The following is a 16744-nucleotide window of genomic DNA, read 5'->3' as shown; positions in this document are numbered from 1 at the left end:
AAGATCAGGGAAAATCCATTGTTGTAGTTGATGCTGTTAAGTGTGAGAACATGGATACCCCTCTAACCAGTCTCACAGATTACAACATCAACGTTCCACAGCCTCTTTTCTAATTGGCAAAACTGTTTATCAAATCAATGGTCACCAACACTTTTTGGTTACCAACATTCTTCAAAATATTTTAGGGTAACACTTCATTTTACAGTGTCCTTATGCATAATTAGCCCAAACCCTAATCTTATAGTAAGTAGGCCTACATGTTGTTAATTAATATTACTCAGTCAGTAGGCTACTCATTTGTGTAATTACACTGTAACAAGAACATCTCAAAATAAAGTGTACCTGAAGAAATAAATGCATACAGGTTTGTAATGACATGAGGGTAAGTAAATGATGACAGAATTTTTATTTTTGGGTGACCTGTCCCTTTAAGTGAGAGCAAGACAGGGCCAGGCGGAAGACGATGAGGTTTAAAAATCTTCACAGGCAGACACAGAGAGACAGGCTTCTGCTCCTTCAGGCAGACAGAGTGAGACAAGGTTAGACTCTCGCAGGCAGATAAAGTGAGACAGCGTAAGACTCTCCACAGCGGAGGGGGTGGGCTGAAGCCCTGCTTCTGTGAGCGTGACCTTGAGTGAAAGAGAAAGAAAAATGCTGAAAGTTACTCAGCTCATTGCTCAGGCTTTGGGCCCAGTGAATGACAATAGTTATAACTGTTGGCTACTGTTAGCCTGATATTTGTATGGTTTATAATGCCATTCCCTGCCTTTATAAAGGTCTATCTCAAATGGTTGTCCATGTACTGTTTATCCTGCAGAAAAACATAACATCTAACAAAAACATAAACGCATTCTTCCAAATGAACATTCTGTCTAAACCCTCAGCAAGGGAAAACCCTGTTTGTTTTGACTGGACAAAGTCTTGTTTAGGTTTGGGTTGATAGGGAATTGAGCAATCATGAAATTTGGTGCAAATATTTCATGCTAATTCCACAGCTGTTGTCATTATTCAGCATGTTATCCATTATTTCTCTTTTAAGGCTATTTGCGTATTTTTATTTTGCATACATCTAGTAAGGGGTATTGCATCCAAAATATACTTATTTTTGAGTTCTGTAATCTGTATGCTATATTGTTTCATGTTTATCACATAAATGTGTAGGTGCATCGTTTATTTACGAGGCTATTTATATAATAGAAAATAGTAATAGTTTAGGTTAGTAATAACATACATTGTAAACTCAACATCTAAATTGTGCAGACTGTGAGACATGAGTTTCGAGCATACATATGTACATGTGCTCCACCCAAAACAGTCTTCCTCTAACAAAAAATTACAAAACACAGGGAGGATGGGATGTTTATTTTTCTGAAGCCAGGTTAATTACCTGGTAGTAAAAGATTGTGATCAGGTGCACGGATATATAGCAAAGTTCAGAAAATTTGCACTGGGTCAGAAAAACTTTTGTGAAAATTTTTGTCTATTTCTGTCTCAATCGGTATCTTTAAGGCCCTTTATTTATTCAGTATGCATTAATATTTTTCATTCGTATAAGTGTGAAATCTTACATTCTTTCAGACACTTTGTTCTCTAAATGGGCTGATGTCCCCTCCTCCTCCAGATTTCACAACAGTCTGCACGTCTCCTTCTCCCCTCCCTCGTCTGTGTCTTGTCTGATCAGTGAGTTATTAGACATGTCAGAATTAGTTACTTCACTCTGAGAGTGGAAGAATGAAATACGGAGAAAAGGAGAGAGAGAGAAACAGAGAAAGAGCAGCAAAGAGGGTGAGGAAAGACTCTGATGAGTGTGTGTGAGAGATGAGAGGAAGAGAGAGACACAGTTTATTCAGATATTTCTATTTGACTGATTTTCTCATAACCTATTTGTAACAAAGCCTGTCAGTGAAAGGCAGACATTCAGTCACATTCTCAGCATGTAAAAATGACATCTGATATGCAGGTCATTTATATATCTAAGGTAGTGCTGGATTTATGACCATGCAATCATTATCATGGTGTCACGATAACATCCAGCACCATTGTGAATTAAATAACATAACTTATATTTATTGTTGTAATGCATAAATATAATGCATTGTAATGCATCATTATAATTATAATTGTAATTATATTTTTTGTTGTAATGCACTTCTATCTAAACTCATAGATTCAAAGTAGGCCCCACTGATTAAATGTAGGCCTACAGCTGGCTCCAGAGCTGTGGAGGAAGTACTTTTTTCCACCTTCATAGTAAATGATTCCCTGTTGGTTTGACCTGCCTGAATTTCTTTTTCATTTAATGGAGGTGGGGGATGGGAGGAAGTAAAAAAAAAAAAAAAAAAGGAAAGAAAATAAACAAATAAGAAGAGGGAGAGATGATGTCATTTCTTGGCAGTTTGATCAAACACTTTGCATTTTCTCACACAAAAAACCCATTGAAGGACATGCAGAATTACTGTAACTATACTTTTTGATACATATATTTATATAGGTTTATATTTCAGCTGATGTAGCAAGATGTTAGCCATATTTAGGAGTGTGGCAGAAATTACGAAGGAAAGGGATTTGAGGTAAAATTCCACAAAATATTTTTATAAAGCCAATGCTGAATCATACCAGCCATGACCTCTATTGTGTCTGTTTGAATGTATAAAGGGAAAGAAACTGTATTTAACATAATACTGTATATATACACACAGAGATAAAGTGAAAGTGTCTAAAAGAACCAAAAATGTATCATAGAGAGTGAAACAAAGTATTAGACTTGGATTCATTATTAGACTAAACCTAGCATTTCTATCCATGTCCACACACAGTTTTTAAACATACATGCTGCTATGAAACGGTTAAATAAAAACATGGTTTTTGAAAATATGAAAAAAAAAAAAGAAAAAGAAAATTGCTAGAAGGCTGTTCAAGACACTTGTTGAGCTTGACAAATAATCACATGCTATTTAAGTCAAGTAGTCAAGTCATATAGCACTTTAATACAGATTGTATCAAAGCAGTTTTACAGTGATAACAGGAAAATAATGCATTTTGACTGTTGTTCAGCTTAAGTCAGTTCAGTGTTGATTTTCACATTTAAATGAATGAGAAACAGGCCCCATTTTACACTGGCCTGGGACCATTTCTTAACCACTATAGTGAGGCTTTAAAACTCATATCAGTGCTAAAACACAGTTTTGCTAATTGTATACATAAGCTTACACTTCCCTTTTCAAGAGATTATTGCAGAAGTGTACGACTCTCAGCAAACCTTGTGACTGAAGATACACTGACTCACTAGAAGAAGAACTCTTTTGGTACTGTGTATCTTTCTTCCTCTTCTGTTGCTTCAGCTTACACTGTTACAGTACTGACACTATTTTGATGTCCACATGCAGTAACTCAATAATATTCAGAGTTTGTGGCAATAATATGTCTCTGTTCTGCCTGAAATTAGAGAGATTCTTTACACGAACTAAATGAGACCAGCATTCTTTGTTGCTGAAGTTGCCGTTTGAATAAAGACTGGGGTCTGTCTCAGTGGGGTGGGAATTTTTTTCTTTTTTTTTTTCTTTAAAATTACATAATACTGATTTTAACGCTCTGTGAGTAAGCTATTATTAGCATTGTGACACCAAAATGTTTTTGTCTATTTTATATTCCTTCCTAGTTGTTCAACTTTTCATTGAAGTTTTGTTTGAAAGGCATTTTAGTGTTGCCTTTTGGATAAATGTAAGAAAATTTATGAACATTGCGTGTTTTGTCGAAGGCCTATATGAAGATGAAAAACACAAATTCAGTGGTTTTGGTTGAGTCAGTCTAATTATCTGTTCTGTGAAAAACTTCCTCATTAAAACTAATGACCAAACAACAAACATTATTGTGTATAGTTTTTCAGGGGCCTATATCTTAGAAACAACCATGATCTCACTTTGTAATCACAACCAAAACACATAACATTACATTTGTTGAGCTGCACAAGAATGCAAAACACACACATACACATACAAAATAGTTCCCACAAATGCACTCTTGTGTTTGGTGTCCAGCTGTCACTTTGAAAAGGGACCTGTTATCAGCAGACTGAGTGAGTGAGGTTGATAAGACTGAATAGAGGAATTTCTGAACAAAAAAAAACTTCATGGTTTCTCACATCCTTATATAGCACTGATCTAGCAGTGAAGAAAAAATATTACTAATGTAGGGTCACTTTTCTTTTGGATATGCAGTTTATGAGCGCAGAAAGTGGACCTCCCACAGACAAGAATCCAAAAATCCACTCTCCTACTTTTACATCTCACAATTCAACTAGCGCAGGGCCCCCAGTAGTATTGTTAAAGAGCCACAATAATGCTGAAAGAACGTTGAAAAGCGGAATCTCTTAAATGTGTGTTCTGTGTGTATAGCCCATCTGTTGCATACTTTGTGTTTGTCGGGATGGTGCCAAAAAGGGCGTTGTATTTTTGCCAAGATATTTATAGACATCTGCTCTCTTCAGTCATTTTTTTCTTGTTCACACGTCCGTCCGTCCGTCCGTCCGTCCGTCCGTCTGTGTGTGTCTCTCTCTCTCTCTCTCTCTCTCTCTCTCTCTCTCTCTCTCTCTCTCTCTCTCTCTCTCCCTTAAAAAAACACAAACAGAGACAGACTATTGCTTTAACTTACATTAATATTGGTAAACATGTGACCATTTTTCTGCAATTACACTTTTAAATAAGGTGCGATATTTTGTAGCAACATTAGTTAATGCATCAGGTATAACGAGCTAAAAAGCAATAATACTTTGTGCTTTTAAACCATTTATTAATCTAGGTTAATTTTAATTTCTATATGTATTTTTGAAGCTAATAATTAACAGTGAACGATAGTATTTTTATAAATTAGCAGTAACCTAGATTAATAAATGCTCAAAATACCATTCATTGTAAGTTTGTGATGCTCAATGCTAATAAATTTAACCCATATTGTAAAATGTTACTGTTTTCCCAACAGCAACAGGGAAAAGTAGAAAGAGAAGAATTTAGAAAATAAGAGAAACATACTCCACACAGTCCAAACGGCATTGCATTTGTATAAAAACTAACAAACAAGAAGTGTTACTTGATGGCATTTTGTTGTAATGGAAGGATTACTGGTTTATAATCTCTATACATATGATGGAAATTAAGTTTTGTGACATAATCATAGAGAGGATTGTAAGAGCCCACTCACACACATGCCGAGTGTGAACAAGAGAGAAGGTAGAGTTGACGTCAATGGAATGCTCTGTCTCTATAATATGCAGGACTCACTTGAAGAATGTTTGTAATTATAGTCAGCACTGGCTCCAACTTCAATTCTGGCAGCAGCTCTGTTCTGGATTTGAACATTTTCACAGGATAATATTTCGGGGCCTCTATTATGTAACCACATTTCTGACTGTTGGTTTAGCTTTCAAGCCTGTAAGTGTCAGACAGCGTCATTTTGGCCAAACTGATGGTGATCTTGGAATTTTGAGTATTTTGGAAGGCTGTCAGTTGTTCCTCTAAGAATGTGTTCCAGCATAAGTAACAAGAACATTTAACCACTGGAATATGTATCACTTTTAAGAGGCAAGCAAATGCTCTGTTGGTTGATTTAACGTTTGCATGTAAAATGACTGAGATTTCATATGAAGAATTAAAATGTTTTGGTGTGCAGTAACTCATTCACCATGTAGTTCCCTTTTGAAAGGCACTGCAGTGATGACGCAATTGAGGAAAGCCCTCTACGTGAACCGGTGTCTGAAAAGCTATCCAATCACGGCAATCGAATTTGACCGCCGACAGCCTATGACGTTATTACTGGTGCAAATCGGAAGTATGAAAGGGGCGCCTAGAGAAAATGTCATCCTCTTTTCATCTTCAGGGACTGTTTTGTCTGATTTGCAATCACCTGAAAAGGGTAAGAACAATTATGGTAACAAGCGTTTCAAGAAGTGTGTAGATCTGTGTCTCAGGTTTCTAACACCAGATGACACACACAACCTGTGCCTTTATTGTTTATTGAGGCACTGCGGAGACTCGGATCATGGGGTTCCCAGATGGAGCTTGCTGATGAGTTTGAGAGAGGTGTTTCTCTCTCACGCCCATCAGAAGATCGCGAGGGTGAGTTGCTGGACGAGGATGTGTTGTCTCTTACATCCTCTGATCCAGCAGCAAGTGCTCTGCTGGCACCCAGCCCAAGAGAGCAGGAGATGGCTGATGAGGGTGAAGAAGAGGTACAGCTGCTGTGGGAGCGTGTGAAGGAAGGAGCCGTTCGCGGCAGGCTGGATGAGCGGTTCCTTTCTGGCCATAACTCCCCAGCTCCTGTGAGCCTTCCATTCCTTCCTGATCTACATACTGAGATCAAGAAGGCATGGAAGAACCCATATTCTGCATGCGTCCATCATCAGCAGCGAGCAAACTTCGCTGATGTCGAGGGGATGCATGAACATGGGTATGTGCCGATGCCCCCAATTGACGAGACGTTCACAAACTATCTTGCTACTGGAGAGGCATCGGCACTAAAAGCTCCAGCCCTGCCTTCTAAGCCACTCAAGATGACATCTCGCTTAAATGGCAGGGCATATGCGGCAGCAGGTGAGACTGGGGCTGCCTTACACACTATATCAGTGTTACAGGCATACCAAGCCGACCTGGTGAAGGATTTGGATCAGGGGCAGGGTCTCTCACCGGACGAGCTGCGACACACCACAGATCTGGCTCTTCAGGCCACCAGACAAACCGCTGCCTCGATTGGAAGGTTGATGCCAGCGATGGTGGCCACGGAGAGACATCTGTGGCTGAACCTGGCTGACATCGGGGAGAAAGAAAATTTTTTTCTCCTCGATGCCCCGGTTTCGCCATCTGAACTTTTCGGCATTGAACATTGAGACGGTGGTAGAAAAGTTCAGAGAGGCGAAGGCGCGCTCGTCTGCATTTAAATCATGCATTCCGCTGTGGTCCGAATCCACGCCCAGACAGCCAGGGGGGCCTGGCCCATCCCGGTTCGAGGATCGGAGACAGGATCAGAGGTTCAGCGTCGCCTTTCGTGCTCCTCCTCCTACAAGGAGTAGGTCGCAGAGAAGGCGCGACTCAAGGAAGAAGAGGGATCTGAGGGAGGTGATCCAGCAACGTAAGATCTAGTTTTTTCCCTGGTACTGGCCTCCTCTTTCTACAAGAGTCGTATAGCCTAGGCCCGCCTCTGCATTAGGCGATTATGCTAGTGGATGTTAAGGGTAGAATAAATAGCATCATAGGTAGCAGGCTATTACTAAGCCTCCCATGCAGATATATTCTTGGCGTTGTCCGACCTGTCTCTCTCTGGGACAAGAGAAGTGGAAGCATTCTGCTGAGGAGCTTTTCAGAGCTGTATATTGTAGCTAGAATTTCCCAGCTAGTCTTTAGGATGGATATCTAGGCCCCTTGAATTGGTTTCAAGTCATAAGCTGAAAATGTTGTTGGCCTCATAGCTGAGGCCTCCATTTCCCTTGGGCTTAGTGTTTTTTTGCCTACCCACAGCTCTAGTCTATTCACCCTGCATCACTGGGGCTCTTTTTAGTACTCCCTCCCATTGGGACGAGTTTGAGTACACTCCCTTAGAGCCTAAGCATGCCATGATAATTGAAGTTGTAGGCCTTTCTATAGGCCTCCTCGATAGTCAGGTAACGTAAGATTGTACTCCCCTTGTTTAAAGGGTCGATAGCGCTCTAGCTGACTACACTGTCCATTGGCAATGTAAAGTAGGAAAAACTGGGCCCATAGTATTTCTATAGCCCTATTCGGATGGGACTAGTTTAACATGGAGAGGTGGGGTAAAGTAATAATTACCAGAGCTTCTCAGTGATTTTAGTCCCGTCCGAATGTGCCAATGTACGGACAATGTCAGTAAAGATTACAGCGACTTTTACCTTCAGTAAAAAGGTCCGGAAAAATTACTTCAGGTAATACTAATCCTGTGCGAATAGACCCGCTGTAAATATATACGTAAATATTTTGTCATTTCCTGTTTAAAAGTAGTTTTCCGTGGTTTTTCAAGTATGGAGACGCTTGAAAAAGCATTCAGTTGCATTCTAGACGCTGGGACAATTCTGTGGCAAAACTCAAGTGTTTTCCACAAACCATTCAGATCAGAAAAAAGACTGAAAGCACTTGTTAAGAGGCACAAAACATCTTTTAGCGTTAGGTAAGTGCCTATTACCAACACAATCCAATCTGAAGTTAATTAATACATTGTTCGACCGGACATAATAATAATAATTAATTAATAATAATAATAATATTATAAAACATAACTGTTTTATATAAATATAGGTTATATGAGTTTGCACACGTGATATCAGCAAGCAACGTAATACGCACATGACGACAGGAGAGTGACGGCGATGCACAAATCAAGTTACCCCTCCCACTTCTGCTAGTTTTACTGAGATATATTATCCCGTGCGAACTGGCCATTACTATTACAGATGTCCTGTGGTAAAATTACATTACTCCATATACCCTTGTAAAGTTAATCCCATCCGAACTTGCTCCTTTAAAACTGAAAAAATCCACGAGCAAACAGAAAACTCCATGGATGAATGACCCGTCAGTTAAAATGCAAAAGAAAGAATGTAGGAGAACAGAAAGGAAATGGCGCAAATCTAAACTTAATTCAGATTATCTGATCCATAAAGGGACACTTCACGAATACAATTCTGTAATTTGTAGAGCAAGGCAAGATCATTTTTCTAGTATTATTAACAGCAAAGCAAATAATACCCGTGTGCTATTTTCCACTATTGAGAAGATTACTAATCCTTCCCCTCATCTGCCTACTGAATTACTCTCTGTTGATAAGTGCAATGAATTTGCCTCTTTTTTTAAGAGCAAAGTAGAGAACATAAGACATCATGTCTCATATACGTCACATAGCATTTCTTGCCTTGAACCACCAACTAGTCTGAGAGATGAGTTCAACACTCTTTCAAATTTTAGCCTCGTTGACCCTGATACCCTTGAAAAGATTGTACAAAGTCTAAGTTCCTCTACATCTGAGTTGGACATTTTACCTACTAGCTTTTTCAAATCTGTTCTTCATTTAATAGCAACTGACGTGCTTTTAATAATTAATACTTCGCTACTGAGCGGCGTATTTCCCACGTCCCTTAAAATAGCCATTGTAAAGCCTTTACTTAAAAAGAACAACTTGGATGGGTCTGTCCTTAACAACTACAAACCCATATCTAATTTACCTTTCATTGGCAAAATAATGGAAAAAATAGTTTTTAATCAAGTCTCTGCTTTTCTGACCTCAACTTCCTGTTTCGATCTTTACCAGTCAGGTTTTAGAGAATACCATAGTACTGAAACAGCCCTGGTTAAAATAGTCAACGACATCCGGCTAAATAATGATGCTGGACAAACCACTGTTCTTATGTTGTTGGACCTCAGTGCGGCGTTTGACACCGTGGACCACAGCATACTAATAGAAAGACTTGAATGCTGTGTGGGTCTTTCTGGCTCAATCATCTGCTGGCTAAAGTCTTATTTAGAGCACAGGAGTTTTTATGTGTCTATTGGTCAACATGCCTCAGCCCCTTTGCCCCTAACATGTGGTGTCCCTCAGGGTTCAATCCTTGGCCCTCTTTTGTTCAATTTATACATGCTTCCGCTTGGCCAAATTATGAAAAACAATTCCATTAGTTACCATAGTTACGCAGATGATACACAGTTATACTTATCCTTGTCGCCCAACGAATTCGCTCCTCTTGAATCTCTTTATCATTGTCTCAATCAAGTTCAAAACTGGATGTCTAAAAACCTTCTTAAATTAAACACAGATAAAACTGAAGTAATCATCTTCGGGAGAAAAGATCAGAGATTAAAGACTGCCACACTATTGGAATCAAAAGGTTTTGAGGTAGCAGAAACCGTTAAGAACCTAGGGGTAATTATTGATAGCGACCTAAGCTTCAAAAGCCACATGAAGGCAGTTACAAAATCTGTTTTTTTTCATTTAAAAAACATCGCAAAGGTTAAAAACTTCATACTAACAGTGGATTTAGAAAAGCTTATTCATGCTTTTATTACCAGCAGGATTGATTACTGCAATGGTCTCTTCACTGGGCTTCCTAAAAAAACAATAAAACCTCTTCAAATAATTCAAAATGCAGCAGCAAGGCTATTGACCAGAACCAAAAGAAGAGAACATATTACTCCTATTTTAAAATCTCTACACTGGTTACCAGTGATTTATAGAATTGATTTTAAAGTCCTTTTTCTTCTTTTTAAATCATTAAATGGCCAAGGACCTCTCTATATAACAGAAATGTTTGAAACTTATAGCCCTATAAGATCACTTAGATCAGCAGGAAAACTTCAACTGGTACAATCCAGTGCTCGTACTAAGCAAGGAGAGGCAGCTTTCAGCTGTTATGCGGCTCGTCTTTGGAACCTTCTTCCAATGGATATTAAGACCTCTCCTTCTATCTCTATTTTTAAATCTAGACTAAAAACTAAACTTTTCTCTGATGCCTTTTACTAATCGGGGGGTTTTGTATTTGATGTTTTGTATTTGATGTTTTGTATTTGATGTTTTGTATTTGATGTTTTGTATTTGATTTACTGACTGACTGAACTTGTATTTTATTTTAACTTGTTTTAATTATATTTTTATTGTTATGATGATGTAAAGCACATTGGGTTACCGTTCTGTGTATGAAATGGGCTATATCAATAAACCTGAACCTGAACCTGAACCGAATGGGGCTTATGAGTACACCTATGATATCTGAGGCTAGTTCTGCTAACAAGTATCACTATCAAGTAGTAGGCCTTCACAGGCCTCCTTGAAGGTGGTTCCACTATCTTGTGGGTTTTGAGCAATAAATAAGATAATCACGTTGTAGGCTCCCTTTGAGCCTCCCTGATTCTAGCCCAGAGCCTGGTCAAATATATATATAATTTTCCTAGCTACCCTAAGTCTGGTTAGAAGGTTGAAGGACTCTCACGAGGCCTCCCTGCTAGATCAGCCCTAGAGCTGGAGACGCTCCCCTTATCTAGGGTTCCTTGGTAGAGTGCCCAGCCTCCACAATGTGTAAAGTACTGTTTAGATCCAGGATTGAGTAGAGTTACTCCCCTCGTGCGCAAGGGTTATAAAGCGCTAAGCAAAGTTATACTCTCCAGGATGCCCGTCTCTATGTTCCGGTTTCACTATTGGTTATTGTGAGAGACTCTGTTTGGGAAAACAGACAGGTTTTTGGCAAGACAAGGTCAGTAGATTTGATCAGGTCAGCCTCCCTGGTGGCATGTGGGGTTGACTCTATGTCCCCCTCAGAAAGTGACTGGACGGGATTCCTTTCGGACCCCCTGGCCATATTCCCTTAAAGAAACCCCTTCCTTGGAAGCTGTTGGTTCCAAGCCTTTGAGCGGCCTTGGTAGGCCTTCAGTTGTTCGGAGGCCTCTTTGAGACTTATAGATTGGGCAGTGACCGTAGGGAATAATGTCACGGACAGCCTGTATGTGACCCGAAGGGGAGTGTTTTCTTGCCGTTTCAGGTTGAACTGCCAGTTCTGACGTTTTGTCATGAGCCATAATTGGCATGCACTCCCCTCAGCATGGTGGGATTGTACTTCGTTCCCCAATAGCGTCATCGACGCAGTGCGAGTTCCCTTTCGAAAGGGAACATCTAGGATACGACTGTAACCTCTGTTCCCTGAGAACAGGGAACGAGACACTGCGTCGTTAGCCATGCCTTGGGATGCCTGCTGAACAGTCCCTTCAGACGAAAGTGGATGACATGTTCTCTAGGCGCTCCTTTTATACTTCCGGGTCGTACTAGTAATGACGTCATAGGCTGTTGGCCGGGCAAATTCGATTGCCGTGATTGGATAGCTTTTCAGACACCGGTTCACGTGGAGGGCTTTCCCAAAATCGTCATCGATGATACGCTAATGAAGCGTTATTCTACCCTTAACATCCACTAGCATAGTCGCCTAATGCAGAGGCGGGCCTAGGCTTTACAACTCTTGTAGAAAGAGGAGGCCAGTACCAGGGAAAAAACTAGACCTTACGTGCTGGATCACCTCACTCAGATCCCTCTTCTTCCTTGAGTCGTGCCTTCTCTGCGACCTACTCCTTGTAGGAGGAGGGCGAGCGGCGACGCTGAACCTCTGATCCTGTCTCCGATCCTCGAACCGGGATGGGCCAGGCCCCCCTGGCTGTCTGGGCGTGGATTCGGACCGCAGCGGAATGCATGATTTAAATGCAGACGAGCGTGCTTTCGCCTCTCTGAACTTTTCTACCACCAATGGAGGCGCCGAAAAGTTCAGATGGCGAAACCGGGGCATCGAGGAGAAAATAATTTTCTTTCTCCCCGATGTCAGCCAGGTTCAGCCACAGATGTCTCTCCGTGGCCATCATCGCTGGCATCGACCTTCCAATCGAGGCAACGGTTTGTCTGGTGGCCTGAAGAGCCAGATCTGTGGTGCGTCGCAGCTCGTCCGGTGAGAGACCCTGCCCCTGATCCAAATCCTTCACCAGGTCGGCTTGGTATGCCTGTAACACTGATATAGTGTGTAAGGCAGCCCCAGTCTGACCTGCTGCTGCATTTGCTCTGCCATTTAAGCGAGATGTCATCTTGAGTGGCTTTGAAGGCAGGGCTGGAGCTTTTAGTGCCGATGCCTCTCCAGTAGCAAGATAGTTTGTGAACGTCTCGTCAATTGGGGGCATCGACACATACCCATGTTCATGCATCCCCTCGACATCAGCGAAGTTTGCTCGCTGCTAATAATGGATACATGCAGAATATGGATTCTTCCATGCCTTCTTGATCTCAGTATGTAGATCAGGAAGGAATGGAAGGCTCACAGGAGCTGGGGAGTTATGGCCAGAAAGGAACCGCTCATCCAGCCTGCCGCGAACGGCTCCTTCCTTCACACGCTCCCACAGCAGCTGTACCTCTTCTTCACCCTCATCAGCCATCTCCTGCTCTCTTGGGCTGGGTGCCAGCAGAGCACTTGCTGCTGGATCAGAGGATGTAAGAGACAACACATCCTCGTCCAGCAACTCACCCTCGCGAGCTTCTGATGGGCGTGAGAGAGAAACACCTCTCTCAAACTCATCAGCAAGCTCCATCTGGGAACCCCATGATCCGAGTCTCCGCAGTGCCTCAATAAACAATAAACGCACAGGTTGTGTGTGTCATCTGGTGTCAGAAACCTGAGAGACGGATCCACACACTTTTTGAAACGCTTGCCACCATAATTGTTCTTACCTTTTTCAGGTGAATCAGACAAAACAGTCCCTGAAGATGAAAAGAGGATGACATTTTCTCTAGGTGCCCCTTTTATACTTCCGATTTGCACTAGTAGTAACGTCATAGGCTGTCAGCCGGGCAAATTTGATTGCCGTGATTGGATAGCTTTTCAGACACCGGTTCACGTGGAGGGCTTTCCCAAAAGCATCATCGACGCAGTGTCTCGTTCCCTGTTCTCAGGGAACAGAGGTTACAGTCATAACCTACACATTTTCTCTCTCTTTCATTCTCTCTCTTCTGCTCCTTTTCTCTGGCATGTGCTCCATGGCTTAAAGCCCTGTTTACAGGGCCACAGTAACATCTTGCCAGGTCAGTAGCGATTATTCAGGGACAGTGGGTGTATCTGTGTTCAGATCAGTGTTATCTTTGAACCTTTCTTGGAATCTGTTATGTTAATTATGGTGGAATGTGGGTGACCTAATTTTCATGTAATATAAAACTAATAAAAACCTATTTTAATTTAATTACAATTAGGCCATGTTTTCTAAATATTTAAGATTTCAAAACAAAACTTTTTTATAATTATTATTTTTTACCATGCCTATGGTCAAACTGTCATCTAAATTTGTGCATTTGGTAGCTTTGTTTAGCTGTGTGATTAAAGTGCGTTCAGTGACGGCATCATTTAAAAAATCTGACAGCAAAATAAAAAGCAACATCTGACATCTGAAATTTTCAGCTTGCAATGCACAGACTATGCACTAGTTTCTTTCTACATATGGCATTCCACTATACCTACACAAATCTTAATCCACTCATAAACACACTAATACTGTATAATGCTTGTCTATGTCATCAGCTCTGACCTTCTGACAGACTTTGGTCAATATACAGCTCTCAGCATTGCTGGCATTTTTTGCATGTCAAAACAAAGTGGGAGATTACAGTGGACAAGTCTGAGCATATTTGTGTGTAGATTTCGTGGGTGCAGCCGTCAGCTTCAGTGTGTATAGGGCTTTAAAAGCATTTTTTTGTTCATCTTTGAATGGAGCTTTCAAGGCAAGTACTAAACACTATGGACCACAAAATCTTGTTGCATTGTTACATGTGACCCTGGATCACAAAACCAGTCACAAGTCGCACGGGTATATTTGTGGCAATAGCCAATATTGTATGGGTCAAAATGATCGATTTTTCTTTTATGCCAAAAATCATTAGGATATTAAGTAAAGATCATGTTCCATGAAGATATTTTGTAAATCTCCTACCGTAAATATAAAAAACATTTATTTTTGTGAGTGAATGCAGCAGAATCGCAAACATAATTTAAAATTTTCTCAATGTTTAGATTTTTTTTGCACCCTCAGATTTCAGATTTCAGATTTAAAAAATATTTTCATATCCTAACATACCATACATCAATGGAAATCTTATTTATTCAGCTTTCAGGTGATGTATACATCTCAATTTAAAAAAAAAATTGACCCATGTCCAGGGTCACATAATCTGGCATTTAAACCTCAGAAGGAAGATTAAATTAATATAAATGCTATTTCTGAACTTTTGCAAGGAGACGTCATCTTGTTTACCTCCATTTACAATAATATGAAGACAAGAAGACATTAAAAAACATAATTTTATCATGTGCACCACATGGCTATATACTCTTGAAACGAAATGATCTTTAAAATAGTTTCATCAAAACATACTTGATGTTTCATTGCAAGTTATTCAGGCCAATGTAGGGGTGTTTGAAAGCACACGTTTGTTTCTAGAGATTAAATGTTCTTTGTGGGAAGGTTTTTCTGTGACATCAGACTGTAAACCCTTTTTGTTTCTAATTGAAATCTTGAAGGGGCCATGCACACAGAACATGTTTCTGCATTCCATTACTAAAACTAAGTAAAACATTTTAAAAGCACATTTTCTCTCCTTCTCTGAGACTGTAAAGATAATAGTGCTCCTTAACAACAGATGTCCGATATTTCCAAAGCTTCCTCATAAAAGTGGATTCTCAAGACTGTACAAGAGTAGATTATCTTTCCATCATCTTGCTTTTCTTTCTTCTCGTCTTAGAACTCCAGGGGAATTTCTGAGTGCCTTTTCACTGAACAAAGCTTAAGCAAAGATTCATAAATCATAGGATGTCATTTTATTGTATTCATAAAGGACCAAATCCAGACTAATCTATTGGATCATTTTAAAAGCAATGGAATGGGATAAATGAGCAAATAACTTGCTCTGTTATTTATAGCCTACCTGTGTGCAGTTATAATATCACATACATTTGGTCAACATTTGGATCTGCTATTAGTATTTCAGGGCTCTTATTTATAGAACATTTCACTGTTCAGGGCTTTCTGTAATTTGCTTAGAACCACAATTATTAATTATTTACAATAAAAAAATAAAAAAACTATTTTGAATATGTATCATATCACTAAAAAGAACATTGGGAATAAGCAAAAAGTGTTGCACGTGTCACACATTTTTTTTTTTTTCTCTTTTCAATCTTTCTGTCTCTCCTTTTTTTTACATTTTTTTATTGTTATTATAGTTTCACAATACACTGTGAAAACCAGGGAGAATCGATGCTCACTATGTTCCCTTTACATAAGTTCTGAAGTGCAAAACATAAATCACATGAGCAAACTCACTACACTACACGATTGATGTTTTTTAAAATACAAACCATTATTTTATTATTTTTCAGCATAAACATTCATCGCTATGCAGGTAATGAACGTAATCTAGCTAACATTTATCATTTATTTACAGCTTAAATGTTGTGCGTATTTGTAAAAAGCAAAGAATTTATAATAATGTACTTCAAATAACATAAAAAAATTATGTCATAAAGATATTAGTTCTTCTGTTGTTCAAAAATACCAGTAATCATGTTGTACAATGACGACATTGTCATGTAGCTAAGAAAAAGTGTCCAAGTGTCCCAATGTGTAGTGAGCCAGTGTCCTTTACCGTCCTTGCCAGTGATTCACAACCGAAGCAATGGAGCTGATTGAGATGCACACATAGGTCAACATACAAATGCAGGGAATAGAAACAGAACAGAACCGAACCAAGTCAAAACATAATGAAACTAAGCAGAACAAAATATAATCCTTACAGTTACAGTATCTCTCAGAAAAGGTTAGAAAAGTGGTTTGATATTTGAGTATTTGGTGTGCGTGCATGTGCTAGGCCTGCAAGGTTTTTGGATCTGTTGTGATTATTGCATAACCAAATCATGTCAACCTTAGTCAAGATCTGCAGAACAGGAATGATGGGCCTGGAGGCTGCCTCTGCATGTTTCGGCATAGCACTATTACGCCAACACACACACTTGTGCATTCTCACTGTGACAAGATCAAATAAGGATGAGGTGAGAAAGCAGTGAAGCCCATCAGCAGCACTTACTGTGTGTGTTAGTGAATGTATAAAGATGCAGTTCTAAGGAGTGAGGTCATCATGTTCATGACCATAACAATGTGTAGCCATGTAGCCTAATATTTTTAAGGCA

Source organism: Leuciscus leuciscus (assembly GCF_965113295.1).
Source record: "Leuciscus leuciscus genome assembly, chromosome: 3".
Classification (NCBI taxonomy): Eukaryota; Metazoa; Chordata; class Actinopteri; order Cypriniformes; family Leuciscidae; genus Leuciscus; species Leuciscus leuciscus.
The sequence above is the reverse complement of the archived record's forward strand: the minus strand, read 5'-3'. Positions refer to the sequence as shown.